General features: G+C 37.9%; 1 protein-coding gene across 4 annotated transcripts in view; it reads right to left on the bottom strand.

Moving 5' to 3' along the window:
- ZNF112 (zinc finger protein 112) overlaps positions 1-8,080 on the bottom strand; it is a 29,053-nt gene extending 20,973 nt beyond the window's left edge. For 3 of the 4 annotated variants that reach the window (XM_032262730.1, XM_032262732.1, XM_032262731.1), the window contains exon 1: positions 7,912-8,080. The gene's annotated coding sequence lies outside the window, so the exon portion shown is untranslated. The remainder of the gene's footprint in view (positions 1-7,911) is intronic. The other variant, XM_032262733.1, reaches the window with a different exon arrangement.
- Between the last annotated feature and the right edge of the window lie 8,258 nt (positions 8,081-16,338).

Raw genomic sequence — 16,338 nt, 5'->3', positions numbered from 1 at the left:
TTAATGCAGTAAACCTGAGGCAGTATAATCTGCTAAGATGTGTTAAAATTGACAGTGGTAGCCGGGCGCGGTGGCTCAAGCCTGTAATCCCAGCACTTTGGGAGGCCGAGGCGGGTGGATCACGAGGTCAAGAGATCGAGACCATCCTGGTCAACATGGTGAAACCCCGTCTCTACTAAAAATACAAAACATTAGCTGGGCATGGTGGCGTGTGCCTGTAATCCCAGCGACTCATGAGGCTGGGGCAGGAGAATTGCCTGAACCCAGGAGGCGGAGGTTGCGGTGAGCCGAGATCGCGCCATTGCACTCCAGCCTGGGTAACAAGAGTGAAACTCCGTCTCAAAAAAAAAAAAAAAAAAAAAAAATACAAGGGAAATGATTCTAATAAATTTTATTTGGCTCTTGTTAATTTCACAGATGTTACTAATGTTGCTCAGATGTTGTGTATTCAAGAAATCAATCCCAAGTTTGAAGTGGCTGAATAATTAGCTTCTAGGAACAGTCTGTATGGAATAACTACAGGTGAAAATATTACCAAAGAAGGTACAAATATTAATGCAGTAAACCTGAGGCAGTATAATCTGCTAAGATGTGTTAAAGTTGACAGTGGTAAAAGATATGTTGGAGCAGAAAAAGGCAGAGGAGGTTGGATTTATAAAAACATGTGTTTTAAGCCTATGGTTACTCATTGTATTATTCATCAGCAGGTACTTTGCAGAAAATATTGTAACCTATCATGTGGTACTGAACCAGTAGTGGCAACAGTGAACTTCATTAAATCTCATGGATTTAACCATCATCAGTTTCATGAATTTCACGAGAAACAGACAATCCTGACTTACCCTACCATGTGAGAGTTCAATGTCTGAGCAGCAATAAAGTTTTATTGTGATTTTTAAAAATCTCAGGGCTGAGACTGAAATATTTCAGAATGATAAGAACTGCTCTCAGCATTACTATTTATATAATACTGAATGACATTGGAAATGAGCTCTAGCTGCAGACTTGATAATGTTTCCTAACAAATTCAGCCTAAAATTAGAAGGCAAAACAGTACTTATTTGTGAAGCTTATAGTGTTGGTGAGTTATTTCAAAGACAATTAATGTTTGAATCACAGGTAACGCCAAGCTACTTTACAAATTTCCAGTGTTGTCAAAAGTTAAAACAAGTGATATCTCAATTCCTTCACAAATTTGTAGCATATATATTTTCTGAGCCTAAACTTCAGAATTGTAGCAGTGTTTTCAGACCTTGATGTAAGTGCAAACGACCTTTCCACATTTGAAAGTCCATTGCATTGTGTACTGCATAATTCTCCTAACCTTCCATTGGAAGTGATTATTCTGAAATGTAGTGACATACTAAAAGTTAAATATTGAGAGTCTACAAGAATTCTTTAAATGTTTTCTGTATTAGTTTTTATTGCTGCTATAACAAATTACCACAAACTTAGTGGCTCAAAACAATGCAATTTATTCTTTATTAGTTATGGAGATCAGAAGTCTAAAATCAGTTTCCTTGGGTTAAAGTCAAGGTGTCAGCAGGTCTGGTTCCTTCTCCCGGGAATACATTTCTTTGCCTTTTCTAATTTCTAGAGGCTGCTGGAATTCCTTGGCTTATGGCTACAGCACTCCAATTTCTGCCTTTTTAAAATTGTTTTATTTTTTTGAGACAGAGTTTCACTCTTGTTGCCCAGACTGAAGTGCAATGGCATGATCTTGGCTCACTGCAACCTCCGCCTCCTGGGTTCAAGCAATTCTCCTGCCTCAGCCTCCTGAGTAGCTGGGATTACAGGCATGCACCACCATGCCTGGCTAATTTTGTATTTTTAGTAGAGATGGGGTTTCTCCATGTTGGTCAGGCTAGTCTTGAACTCCCGACCTCAGGTGATCCTCCCACCTTGGCCTCCCAAAGTGCTGGGATTATAGGTGTGAGCCACCATGCCCAGCCCAATTTCTGCTTGTTATCATATCACTTTCTTCTAACTTTGATCCTTCTGCTTTTCTCTTATAAGGACTTGTAATTACACTGGGCCCAACCAGATAATCCAGGATAACTTACACATCTTAAAATAGGTTTAATCACATCTATAAATCTCTCATATCATGTCAAGTAACATTCATAAGCTCTGGGAATTAGGATATGGATATCTTTGGGGAGTTATTATTCAACTTACCACATCTTTCAACTCATTAATATGTACAATTAAAATCATTTGCTTGTAGATTGGTATCAGTATTTGGCAGGACCTATTTGTTTAAAAAAGTCCCTTTTGGCCGGGCGTGGTGGCTCACGCCTGTAATCCAAGCACTTTGGAGGCCAAGGCGGGCGAATCACCTGAGGTCGGGAGTTCAAGACCAGCCTGACCAACATGGTGAAACTCCGTCTTTAAAAAATAAATTAATAAATAAAAAATTTAAAAAATAAAAATTAAAATTAAAAATGTCCTTTTCAGAGATAAAATACATAAAATCTCATTATAAATCAGCATTAACAGATGAACATTTGCAGTAAATTTTGATGAAAGGGAATAGCAACCTTGAACTTCAATTAAGTTGTACTCAATCATTATATCTTAAATTTTGTCAATTAAAGTTTTCTCTTATTATATAAATACCTAAATGATAGTACTGATCTTTTTTTTTTTTTTTTTTTTGAGACAGTCTGTTTTGTCGCCAGGCACCAGGCTAGAGTACAGTGATGCAATCTTGGCTCACTGCAACCTCTGCCTCCTGGGTTCAAGCAATTCTCCTACCTCAGCCTCCCGAGAGGCTGGGACTACAGAGGGGCGCCACCATGCCTGGCTAATTTTTGTATTTTTTAGTAGAGAGGGAATTTCACCATGTTGGCCAGGATGGTCTCGATCTCTTGACCTAATGATCCGCCTGCCTCGGCCTCCCAAAGTGCTGGGATTACAGGCATTAGCCACTGTGCCCGGCCCTGATATTTCTGATTAACTGGAAAAACTGAAATATTTACAATTTGGGCCTAAAAAAATAGGTTTGCTCACTCCTAAACAAAATTAACTAAACCTACAAGAGTTTCTTTGCAAACATTAATAATAAACGCCTGATGAAGAACAAAACAGAAAAGACAAATTACCAAAATCAAGAATAAAAGAAGGGATATCACTACAGACTTAACAGATGTTAGAAATATAAATAAATTCACATTAATGAATTCAAAGTGATAGATGAAATGGTTTAATTCCTGGAAAGACACAAAATACAAAATACTGATGAGAGAAATCAAGAGAGAAATGAAAAAAATCACTCAAAATTCTACATACTGCATTGATTTCATTCATGCAACATTATGATAAAGGCAATTGGGTCGGAGAGTAAACCAGGGGCTTCCTGCAGTTAAGAGTCGGGGAAGAGTTTAACTACAAAAAGGTACCACAAGGGAATGTTTCTGGGTGATGGAACTGTTGTGAATCTTGGTTGTGGTGGTGAAGTCTACATGACAATGCAGCTGTCAAAACTCAGAAATCTACACCAAAAGGAATAAATTCTGTTGTAAGTAGAGAAGTTAAAAAAATAAATGTTAAAAACTTAAATGAGGCTGTTTTACAGGTACTTGTCAAACTTTCAAGTGCACAATAATTACCAGCTCCAGTAAAAGTGAAGCAGAAAAAGCCTTTGATAAAATACAATATCCACTCATGACAGAACTTTCACAAACTAAAAATATAATGGAATTTATAAAAATGCTTTCCCCTATGATCAGGAACAAGGCAGAGAGGTGTACCCTTGCCATACCTATTCAACACTGTACTGAAAATCAGCCAGTGTAAGTGAGGCAAGAAAAAGAAATAAAAAGCATACAGATTAGGAAGGAAAAAATAAAACTTACCCTATTAATATACAACATGTGTGTCTATGGAAAATCCCAAGGAATCTACCAAAAAACAAAAACTTCTAGTGAATATAGCAAAGTCACAGAATACGAGGTCAATGCACAAAAATCAGGTATATTTCTACACACTAACAATTGGGAACCAAAATTTTAAAACAACATGATTTAAAATGGCTCTACAATAAATTATATATTATACTTGGGCATATATCTAAACAAAACATGTATAGATCTGTATGTAGAAAATCATAAAAGACTGATGTAAGAAGTTAAAGAATACATAAATGAAGGGACATGTTATATTCATGAACTGGAAAACTCAATGTGATAAAGATAGATCTACTGATTTAACACAATGTCAATGAAAATCCCAGCTGAATTTTTGGTAGACATAAATAAGCTGATTCTAAAATGCATATGGAAAGGCAAAAGAACCAAAATAGCTAAAAACAATTTTGAAAAAAAGAGTGAATTTGGAGGAATTGAAATATCCAGTCTTATTACCATCAAGCCACAGTAAATATGATATCTTGGTACAGGCAAAGAGCTATACACATAGTTCTTTCCAACAGAACATGGTACATAAATAAACCCAAACAAGTGGTGTTGGGATGGTTGGTCATTCATATTAAAGAAATGAACCCCAACTTAACCATCGCATATTGTTAAAAAGTTAACTCAAAATGGATCACAGATTTAAGTTTAAAACCATAAAACTTCTAGAACAAGAGAAAATCTTTATGACCTGGGGCTAGGCAGACTTCTTAGACATGACATCAAAAGCACAATCCAAAAAAGACAACATTGATAAATCAGACTTCATTAAAATTAGAAACTTTTGCTCTACAAAAGATACTATTAAAAGAATGAAAAGACAAGCTACAGGCTGAGAAGAAATATTTGCAAATCACACATCCAACAAAGGACTGATATCCAGAATATATAAATAGCTCTCAAACATCAACAATAGGGAAAATGTAACTCAATTTAAAACTGGGCAAAGCATGCATACAGATACTTCAGCAAAGAAGATATAAGGATGGCAAAGAAACAAAAGAAAAGAAGTATCTGCTGAACACCATTAGCCATTAGGGAAATGTAAATTAAAGTCACAATGCTTAGAATGGCTAAAATTTAAAAAGTAAGGAAAATACTAAGTGCTGATAAAGATGTAAATAAACTGGAACTCTCTACATCATTAGTGGGAATGCAAAATGGTACAGATATTCTGAAGAACAGTTTGGTAGTTTCTTATACACATAAATTTCTCATATGACTCAGTAACCCTATTCCTGGCTTTGTACCCTAAAGAAATAAGCACAAAAACCTGTACATGAATGTTTATAGCAGCTCTATTTATAAATGCCAAAAAGTGGGGGAAAAAGTCTATGAATAAACTGTGGTATATCCATAAAGTGGAATGTTAACCAGAAGTAAACAGAAATGAAGTATTGATACATACAATAACTTGGATGAATGAATGTCAAAGGCAATTTGCTGAGTCAAAGAATCCAATCTCAAAAGTTACATATAGCATCAATTAATTTATATGACATTCTCAAAAAGACAAAACTATAGAGTTTTAGTGGTTATGGTAGTTGCCAGTGGTTACAGGTATGATGAGGGATAACTATAAGGGATAATGGGAGTTTAAGGTGATAGAACTGTTTGTTTCTGACTACATTAATTGTTATACAAACTATGCCTGTGTTGTAATAGAATTCTACTCCAAAATAATAAAGTAGTCAATTTTACTGTAAGAACATTTTTAAAAACTCTGTTTCCTTGTCTGTAAAATGAGGGCAATAATAGGTTTGTTAGAAGAAATAAGTTAATATATATAAATCATTGGAAATATAGCCTCAGTTATAAGGCATGATCTATAAATGTTATCATTTCTAACAATTTGTTTCTTAGGGATTTTTTTTTAGATTATCAAAACATAACCAATCATTGCTCTTCAACTCTTCAATACTCTGAAATAGTTGGTGGTGGTTTATATAACCTACCAATATTAAGTGAAATTAAAGAATATCTCCAGGGGTTATTTCTATTCTATTTTGATACCTAATTTCAATTCTACACTGCAAATCCTTGATGCCAGCTGACCGTTGAGTAGCTACTCCAACCATAAACCCTTACCAACCTTGTACAATGTGCTGGGCACATGGAGAAAAATATGACATGGTCCCAGAAATAGAATAACTTCCAGCATATGGTTATAGATAAAAAGAAATGAGAAACAAAAAGTCAAACTCTATACTGGAAAAAAAAAATCATCACCATCTTTCTCCAAGGTACAACTCTCTTGTGTTCCCTAGCTTCCTCCAGTAAGTACCATCTTCAAGCTGCAAAAAATGAAAACCTTAGAGTAGCTGCTGGCATTTCCCTTTCACAGTCTTGCATATAAGCAATTTATGATCATCAGTGTTTGACAATTTTGACAATCAATCAATATTATAATAACTGGATGTTGGAGATTTCCTTTAAAATACAAAAACAAAAAAATAGGGACAGGGAATTGATAGAAGACTGGCAAATGTTAACAAAGGTTGAAGTTGGGTGATGCTTCCACAGAATTATTTTAGTCATATTACATTTGGCTATGCTTATAAATTTCCATAGTAAAAACTTAAGGGAAAAATAAAAGCTATGAAGCCTATTTTGCTAAACATGGGTAAAAATCCAAAGAGAAGATCACCGAAGAGGAAAAGATTAAAATATTAATATTGTTATTGTTATAGCCTGTGGTTAGCATAAATTTTTTCTTTTATACTTTCTATACTTTCTTAATCTTTTACAATATGCAATCATTTCTATAATCAGAATATGAACTATAAATATTTCAAAAAAAATTAAGATGACTTAAAAAACTGATAAAAAAAGTCAAAGCTCATTAACCTAACTTTCATGGTCCTCTAGAAAAATCCAAACATGTCTTCTCAAGCTGATACTAAACACATCAAGAACTAAAGCAGTGGATGGAAACTATCTGACTTCAAATCCCAGCTTAGGATCTTACTACCTGGGTGACCTAAGATAAACAACCTATGCTCTTTGTCTGTTTGCTTATCTTTAAAATGGGAATGGTAGTACCCAACCCAGCCTCACAGGGCTCTTGTGAGGATTAAATATGTTAATTCATATAAAATTCTTAGAATGATCAGCACTAAATGTTTAAATACTATCATTATTACTCATGAACAAGTACTCCCTCATCCGTTCCTGCATTTATTCGACAAATATCTGGGCATCTTTGAGCAGAATTTGCCAATGAATGAAGGAAATATCGTCTCCCCTGAAAAGAAAGGATGATAAGCACTACTCAGGTGAGAATCTGCTTCCAGGTGCCAAAGGGTCATTCCCTCCTTCTCCCTGCAGCCTTTTTTCAAGAAGTCAAGGCTAACGAAGGAAAGGAGGCTGGGAGAAATCAGAACTCCCGCATGAATTACAGTGGACTTCCCAGACAGGCAGGAGTGACCCTCTCCTAAAGAAAAATCTCTCAGTGATCAGAGAAGGACCAGGGATACTGCAGCTGGAGCTCTGACCCCATCCTAGGTTCACAGAAGCTTTCAGGGTATTGAGTGCTTCTCAGAAAATGAAAAAGTCCTAACAACAAGAGACCCATCTTCTACCACTGTCAGGCTATGTTCTAAGTCTTTTTATTTAACTTTGAAAAGAACTCTATTAGATAGATACTAATACCATTTTAAAGAAAAAGAAACATAGGCAGAGAGATTAAGATACTCGCCTGTTATTATACTGTTAGGAAGTGGCAGAGCTGGCTGATGGTCAGGGGAAAGGGCTGGGGGAGTACAGAACCCAAGAGACTCCCAGTCCTTGCGATGTAAGATCCTGGATCCCTGGCCCTAAGTGGGGATGCGCAGCCGTCCCACACTGGAGAAGGCTCATTCAAAGAAAATACAAATCCCGCCCTTTGCCCCAAGTGGATTCTCCTCCCCGAGAGTGACCGTTGGGTTGCTACCGGCTCCCAGCAAAACGAACATCAGTACGGACGGAAGGAGCAGGACGCAGAGCGGGGAGGGCTCACCTTTCTGGGAGGAACGAAGGCCGCGGCCTAGCGTACCTGGGCCGGAAGTGACTCTGCTTACAGAGACCTCCCGGACTACGCTTCCCAGAATTCCCGATGGGATTAGAGACGGAGCCTCAGCCTCCTATAGCGGAAGTTACCCGACTACACGAGGCTCCCAAACTACACTTCCCAGAATTCCTAGGAAAACTCTCCATCTCTTTGCCATCTGCATCTGACTGGGAAACATCTCCATCTGCACTGACTGGGAAGCAAGTGCAGGCTGCCAAGCTGAGAGCCTGGATTGTATTTCACCTGTGCCGGTCCCAGAGGAATTCCTTAACTTCCCCCTTCCCGAAACCGAAATGCCTCCAAAGATAGAGAGCTCGTATATATATTTCTCTATTTTCCCCAGCGGACTGTGCGTAAAAGGCTCCTTTCCTGGAGCGGGTGTCTCTGACCCTGTGGATCTTCTGGACAATTCCCGGAATTTCTTACAGGGCAGCACTTCCCTTTAAGTCGTCTCTTTCTCTTTTGGACAGTCAGTATTTGCATAGACACTATTCTCTTTTCGTTAGTCTAATTTTATACTTCTAGGCCAGCTTTACTGCCTTCCCCCTAGAGTTTTTGTTTTTTTTTTCTTAACCGCGACACAAACCCAAATAAAATCGACCAAAGCGGGCTCTACTTACCTACCGATCAATCAACCAACCAAGAAAATACCCCATAAAGGAGAGAACGGAGAAGCTTGCAATACGAAAGAAAAAACCAAAAAATTACAGAATGGAAGTGATGTGTGCGCTAAAAATGCACGTACTGAAAGGAAATTGGGCTGATGTATACCGGACACCGAATTTAAGGAATACAAAATCTCAACCTTTCTTTGACTGGATTACCTTTTTATTCCATTTCCATGTGGACGCGTCTGAAACTGATAGTGCTTTTGCTACCTACCATAATGTATTTTTTGCAAGATCCACAAGAACATGGATGCCAAGAATCCACAAAAAACAGATGCAACCGCTGATGAGGCCATAAGCAGATGGTTCCCACGTTTCCTTGACTTTGACTACTGATGATGAAATGCGACTCATAAGGCAAATGGAAAGGCTGTATTGATACAGACAAAATGTTATTATTATGGGAAGGCACAAGTCCCTTATAACATCCTGCATTTTTTTTCTTCCTTGGGAAAATTTATTACATCACCTATTTTCACCCTGCTCTTGTTATCATAAATACTGTAAGTTGTCTTATGGAAGGCAGAATGATTCAGGGAAGATGGTGAATGGGTTGACACGATCCAGAAAAGGAAGAGGAAAATAAAAAGGTATAACGGCCAATCTGTGAAAATGCTCAATGGCTTAAAAGACACTATTAAGAGATGAGACTATTTGATTATTTAACGACTCCTTTCCAAGGAAATGGTTTTGAAAATACATGTGGTTTACATATTAAAGAGGATCAATCTGATAATATGTGGGTAACCCCCCATATAGGCACCGAAGAATGAGAGCTAAGCAGAACCCTGGCACAGTTAGGGCTTGAGGAATATCTCACTTTATAATGTTACTACTCAGCTATTTCCTTTTATATAATCCTTTACATAATCATATATTAACTTATAGAAATAGGGCGTGAAGTCTCCCATTATATAATCCTCTATATATAATCAATAGTTGATAGTATGAGTGCCTAAAGAATATTTCCCTACATATATGCCTATAATAATATCTTAGTTCATAATCGGAGGAATGCCTAGAGTGGACACAGTGCAGAGCATGAATTAAGGAATAAGCAGCTTATAATCGGAGGAATGCCTAGAGCAGACACAGTGCAGAGCATGATTTAAGGGAAAAACAGTTATACCAGGACAAGAATCCATGGCTCAGGTGGCAGCGTTCTGTATTGTAAAGATACCCGCTGTATGGCAGGCTGGGGGCGAGAGCCACTCCTCCTGATAAAGGAGTTGTAGGACCTTGTTCCAGTTCTTATGGAAGGCTGCCCTCAGACCGGCAATCCACCTTGGTGACTGTGAACTTTAGCAGCTCTTGCTACTGTGCTGCTTGAAAAGCATCTTCCCATAGAACCCATTGGAAGCTGCCAGGAGGTGGCAGTAACCTTGACAGCTTCTGTCACTGCTATGTGACTTAAAGCATCCTCCTATAAATCTTCTTAGAAGTAGTTTTCCCATAGAAGTATCGCACACTGCACCCTCTTCACTGTGCACCGCCCTCCTTCAAGCCTCGGTGACCTAATGGTGGTGGAACCCTTACTGCACACCGCCCGTGCCTTCGTGGGAACCGGCCCCTTGCTGTGCACTGTCCACCTCCTGGCCTAGGTGACCTAATGGGGGTGGACTCTATGTTTTATTGTTCACGACCCTATCACTATCCTTAAAGATGATTTCACTCACTGCCCTGCCCCCTAACCTATACACAATAAATACTCATGCTTTTGGACATCTGGGGCCTCACCAGCCTCGCCTGACTCTGCTTATACGTGGTGTGGCCCCCGAGCCCAGCTGCATTTTCTTTGTACTTCTGTGTCCTGTCTCTTTATTTCTCGGATCCTGTGCCTCAGCACAGCATAAGGCTCACCCCACGACCCTGTAGGGCACTCAGCCCTACAATAATAGATGAGGTTTTTTTATAAAATGAAAGGAAAATTTAAAAATAAAAGGGACAGAATGATGCTTTGAGTACTTCCACTTCCAGTAATAATAAAATGAGTGATTTGGAACAAATATCTGGCAGACGAAAGGTGGGCAAATTTTTCAAATGTCACAAGGCATCGAAAGACAACCGAAAAACATCGTTTATTTGAATAGGAGAATGAGGGCATACATATTAAAAATAAAAAACAATATAATTTATTTATTCCATTATATCCTCCACTACCCACTCTCATTTTCTCCCCTGTTGCATCAGTAGCCAGGCTTATCTCTTTAACGTGTGCCTGTTTTTGGTATGGCCTTTTGGCAAAATGTGTGGAATCTGGGGTGCATATGTATAGTTTGTGTTATAAAACTCTTAAAATTTTTCACTCCAAACTATGTTTTTCTCAATATTTTACTACAAAATTTTTTTCAAGACAGGGTCTTACCTTGTCACCTTGGCTGGAGTACTGGTATGATCACAGTTCACTGCAGCCTTGATCACCTGCGCTCAAGCAATCTTCCCATCTCAGCCTCCAAAGTAGCTGGGACTATTGGTGTGCCCAACCACATCTGGCTTTTTTTTTTTTTTTGCAAAGATGGGGTCCCACTATGTTGCCCAGGCTGATCTCAAACTCCTGGCCTCAAGTGATCTTTGCACCTTGGCCTCCCAAAGTGCTGGCCTTACAGGCAGGAGCCACTGTGCCTAGCCCTGAAACTTTTTAACGTAAAGAAGAGTTGGAAGGATTATACAGTGTTTACCTATATATTCTCAGCGTAGATTCTAATATTAGAAACATTTATTTCTTAGCCATTCACCTAGCCATGTTATCACTTATCTATTCATCAGAACATTAACATTACCCCCCAAATTCTCTCATGACACTTCCCCATCAGTCTCTAACCCCTTCCCCCAGTTGCAATCACTGTTCTATTTTTTCACCATAAATTTTAATAATTTTAGAACATTAAATATATGGAACCATATGGTAAGTAATCTTCTGCACTACAATTCTTTGAGTATAGTGTTTTTCAGATCCATCCATGTTGATGCACATATCAGTCATTTGATCCGTTTTATTACTGAGTGATGTTCTAAAGCATGAATATGTGTTTTTGGAAACCTGCTTACATTTTAATTTTTTTAACTATTAGTAATAAAACTCCTGCAGCATACTTATAAAAGTCTATTTACAGGCATATGCTTTCTTTTCTCTGGAATAAATATCTATTATTAGAATTGTTTGATGTGTTTAACTTAAGAAACCATCAGATCATTTCCCAGATTAATTTCACACTGTCTACCCCAAAATATATGCAATTTCTGATTTTTTTTTTTTTAAGATAGAGTTTCACTCTTGTCATCCAGGCTGGAGTGCAGTGCGAGGATCTTGGCTCACTGCAACCTCCACCTCCTGGATTCAAGCGATTCTCCTGCCTCCGCCTCCTAAGTAGCTGGGATTACAGGAACTTGCCACCATGCCTGGCTAATTTTTGTATTTTTAATAGAAACAGGGTTTCTCCATGTTGGCCAGGCTGGTCTCGAATTCCTGACCTTGGGTGATGGCCTATCTCAGCCTCCCCAAGTCCTGGGATTACAGGCAGGAGCCACCGCGCCTAGCCTGTTATCGGTATTTTTAATATCTGCCATTCTGGTGGTTGTGTGGTTGTATCTCACTGCAGTTTTCATTTGCTTTTTCCTGATGACCAATGATATCAAACACACTTCTTCATGGGATATATTAACAATTTGTATGTCTTCTGTTGTAACTTTTCAAATTTTGCCTATTATAACTGAGGTGTTGGGCTCTTTAATATTGTATTGTAGAAATCTTTATATATTTTGGGTGTCAGTCAGTCTGAAATTTGGGCAGAGTTTAAGGTAGACTAAGGGGCAAAATCCTTTGCTTGACATCTTTTTCCCTAGATTTCTTCCCTCACTTTCCAGGTTCTGTGGTCACCTCAATCTCTGTCACCTAGCTCTTCAAGCCAGTGGATACTGTAGAAGCATCCACAGATTCAAGGAAACAGGGATCAAAAATATTCAGGAAAAAAAACAATAAAATTTAGCAACACAACAATAAAAACAACACAAATAAAAAACCCAATACAGTATAAAAACTATTTACATGGCATTTTTATTGTATAAGGATAGAAATAATTTGATGTATACAGGATGATATGCAAAGGTTACATGAGAATTCTATGGCCATTTTACATAACGAACTTGAGCATCCATGGATTTTGATATCCATAAGGGTCCCTGAACCAATTCCCTGCCTATACCAAGGGACTACTGTATCCAGGATTTCTTCATCTAGTTCATGAAGGATATTCATCTGTAGTTTTCTTTCCATATAATTTCTTTGTTTTGGTATTATCAGATTTATGCTGGCCTCATGAAACAAGCCGGAGGTGGGTGGGTGGCTCTTCTCTTTTCGTTTCTGTGTTTATTTACAATTCACATCTTTACTGTTTAAATGTTTAGTAGAATCTATCAATGAAGTAATCTCTTTGTTTTGTTTGTTTGTTTTAATGGACCAGGACACCCAATGAAGTAATCTCAATATTGTTTTTTGTTGTTGTTGTTACTGTTGTTGATAGGCTTTATCCATTAAATCAGTTTTGAAATATGTATCAGGCCAGGCAGGCTCATGCCTGTACTCCTAGCACTGTGGGAGGCCAAGGCAGGCAGCACGCTTGAGCCCAGGAGTTCAAGACCAGCCCAGGCAACATGGTAAAACCCCATCTCTACAAAAGATACAAAAAATTAGCCGCACATGGTTGTGTGAACCTCTAGTCCCAGCTACTCAGGAGGCTGAGGTGGGGTGGGAGAATCAACTGAATCTGGGAGTTTGAGGCTTCAGTGAGCCATGGTCATGCCTCTGCACTCCAGCCTGAGTGACAGAGCAAGACTCTGTCTCAAAAAAATAATTATACATATATATGTATGTAAAAATTATATATACACACATACATACACACAACTATCTAGGTTATCCATTCTTTTTGAGTGAGCTTTGGTAGTTTGTGCCTTTCAAGTAAGATTCCATGTCATACAAATTGATGAACTGATGAACATAGAGTTGTTCGTAATGTTCCCTTGTAATCCTTTTAATACCCATAAAATCTGTAATAACATTCCCTCCCTCCTGATTTTTGTTTTCTTTTTCCCTGTTGATCAGTCAGTTGAAAGGTTTATCAACTATATTGATCTTCTCAAAGGATCAGGTTATGAGTTTAATTTTTAAATACTGTTTTCCTGTTTCCAATTGCATTGACTTATGTAGACGTCACAAAACTTCACTCTGTCCTCTCAGGGACCCAGCTGGGCTCAAGAATTAAGTTAACATAACATAGATTAACAGGAGAACAGCATGCAAATTTATTTAATACAAGTTTTACATGGGACCAGAAAATGAAGCTCCAAAGAAACAGTCAGTTATGTATATACTGTAGTGAACAAAGAATAGTACGTTGTTAAGAAGCCATTAGGCTGGGCCTGGTGGCTCATGCTTGTAATCCCAGCACTTTGGGAGACGGCGGCAGGAGGATAGCTTGAAGCCAGGAGTTTGAGACCATCCTGGGCAACACAGTGAGACCGCATCTCTACAAAATAAAAATAAGTTAAAAATAAAAAAATATTGTTTTTTAAAAAAGAAGCAACTAAATCATGTGGAGAGTTTTGAAAGATGTTACTTTAAGGCGGTCTGTGTGGAATTCTTTTGGGCTTGACTTCTCATTTTGAGGAAAGCATGTTGCTCCTTTTTTCTAGTATAAGGAAGGTATTTTCCTTCCTTCCTTCCCACCTTCCCTTCTTCCTTCTTTCCTTCTTATCTTTTCACTTTCTTTTCTTTCTTCTTCTTTCAAGACAGGGCCTTTCTTTCTTCTTCTTTCAAGACACGCTGTGTGAAGCCCTGTCTTGAAAGAAGAAAGAAAATAAAGGGAAAACGGCACAATCAAAACTCACTAAACTGCAGTGTTGAATTCCTATGGTCAAGTGATTCTCCTGCCTCAGCTTCTGGAAGAGCTGGGACTACAGGTAAGCAACTGGCATTTTTTTTTTTTTTTTAAGAGATGGGGCCTTGTCATGTTGCCCAGGCTGGTCTTGAGCTCTTAGCCTCAAGTGATCCTCTCACCTGGGCCTCCCAAAAGCACTGGGATTACAGGTGTGAGCCACCGCACCCATCCAAGAGGGTGTCTTTCACATTGGAAATTTATTTTGTTTTTAAGATCTGATACAAACATCACAGTGATCTTTTTGCACCTGCTGTTTTCCAAGTGCCTTTAACTTAATATGCCAGAGTGGTATATTAACTCACTTGTTTTTTCCTTCATTCTGCTTGCTTTGGTTTCAATTTCCCTTTCTTTATTTTCTTAAATATAAAGCTTAATTTTATATCTTTTTTGTTTTCTAATATAAGCATTTAATCCTACAAATTTGCTTCCAATTATTTAGCTTCATTCCATACATTTTGATACCTTGTTTTCATTTTATTGAATTAAAAATGTTTTATGATTTCCTCTTTGACCCATGGGATAACATTGTCTTTAATTTTTCTAATGTTTTGGGAGTTTCCAGACAAGGTTTTGTTTTTGGAGTTAAATTCTGTTATAGTCATAGAACATATTCTATGATTTAACTCTTTTAAATTTATTTAGGTATTTTGGCCAGGCTCAGTGGCTCACGCCTGTAATCCCAGCACTTTGGGAGGCCGAGGCGGGCGGATCACGAGGTCAAGAGATAGAGACCATGCCGGCCAACATGGTGAAACTCGTCTCTACTAAAAGTACAAAAAATTAGCCGGGCGTGGTGGTGCATGCCTGTAGTCCCAGCTACTCCGGAGGCTGAGGCGGCAGAATTGTTTGAAACCAGAAAACGGAAGTTGCAGTGAGCCGGGATCGCGCCACTGCACTTCAGCCTGGTGATAGAGTGAGACTCTGTTTCAATAAAAAAAAAAAATTATTTAAGTACTTTATTGTTTCATAATTCAGTTTGTCATATTTCATGTGTGCTTGAAAAGAATGTGTATCCTGACATTGAGAGATATTCTATTTGTAAATTGGTCATGGGGATTGATATTATTCAGGTCTTCTATATCAGGAGTTGGCAATCTTTTCTGTAAAGAGCCAGATTGTAAATATTTCAGTCTTGCTGGGTAACACAGTCTCCCTTGCAACTATTAAATTCTGTCATATAGTACGAGAGGAACTATACACAAGAGGGAAACAAATGAGTGTTTATGTCCCAATAAAACTTTTTAAAACAAAAGTAGGTGGTTTCTGACCTTTGTTATATATCTTTATTGATTTTCTGTATACTAGTTCTATTAAGTACTGACAGAAGAGTGTTGAATCTTCAATTGTATTTGTGGGTATGTCTATTTATCCTTTGTTTTACCCATGTTAAAACTCGAAGCAAACTTGTCAGTTTGTGTGTACATTTAGAATTGTATGATTTCTTGGTAAACTGACCCCATTATCATTTTATAATGTCCCTCTTTACACATGGTAATATCCCTTGTCTGAAGTCTACTTGTCTGATGTTAAAATAGCCACACTTTTATTTTGTTTGTGTGGTATATCCTTTCCTACCCTTTTAATCTATTGTCTTTCTGTTTAAAGTTTCATTTAGATAGCATATAATAGTGGATGCTTCCTTTTTCAATCTGACAGTCTGTTTTTAATTGGTGTGCCTAGACCATTTAATGTAATCACTTTTAGTAGAGAACACAGTTTGAAATGAAAAGGAGGAATAAATTATAAAGGGAAAGATATGTGCGAGCTAAAAA

Source organism: Sapajus apella, unplaced genomic scaffold, assembly GCF_009761245.1.
Source record: "Sapajus apella isolate SASKATOON/1434 unplaced genomic scaffold, GSC_monkey_1.0 scaffold130, whole genome shotgun sequence".
Lineage (NCBI taxonomy): Eukaryota > Metazoa > Chordata > Mammalia > Primates > Cebidae > Sapajus > Sapajus apella.
The sequence above is the reverse complement of the archived record's forward strand: the minus strand, read 5'-3'. Positions and strand labels throughout refer to the sequence as shown.